Here is a 511-nt window from a genome sequence, read left to right as displayed (position 1 = left end):
TCTCTCTCTCTCTCTCTCTCTCTCTCTCTCTCTCTCTCTCCATGCATCCAAGTTTGTATTAAAAGTTCGCTACATTTCCGATTCCCTTAGTCCCTTATTCACTTATTCTCTCATTCCCTCCAATCTTTTCTACCATCTCATCTCATTCTGAATCCCTTCCCTTCGTTATAAATAAAGTACATCCAGGATTCCATCACATAAAAAACTGCTGTTATTTCTTTTAATAAACCTGTTGCTGTTGTTGTTGTTGTTATGGATTTTGTTTTCGTTGCAGTTACTCTTTATTTACTCTTTTACACTCTTTGTCATTTGACTGCGGCCATGCTGGAGCACCGCCTTTAGTCGAGCAAATCGACCCCAGAACTTATTCTTTGTATGCCTAGTACTTATTCTATCGGTCTCTTTTGCCGAACCGCTATGTTACGGGGACGTAAACACACCAGCATCGGTTGTCAAGCGATGTTGGGGGGACAAACACACACACAGACACAGACACACACACACACACACA

Source organism: Octopus bimaculoides, chromosome 20 (assembly GCF_001194135.2).
Source record: "Octopus bimaculoides isolate UCB-OBI-ISO-001 chromosome 20, ASM119413v2, whole genome shotgun sequence".
In the NCBI taxonomy this organism is placed as follows: domain Eukaryota; kingdom Metazoa; phylum Mollusca; class Cephalopoda; order Octopoda; family Octopodidae; genus Octopus; species Octopus bimaculoides.
This window is presented reverse-complemented; position numbering follows the sequence as displayed.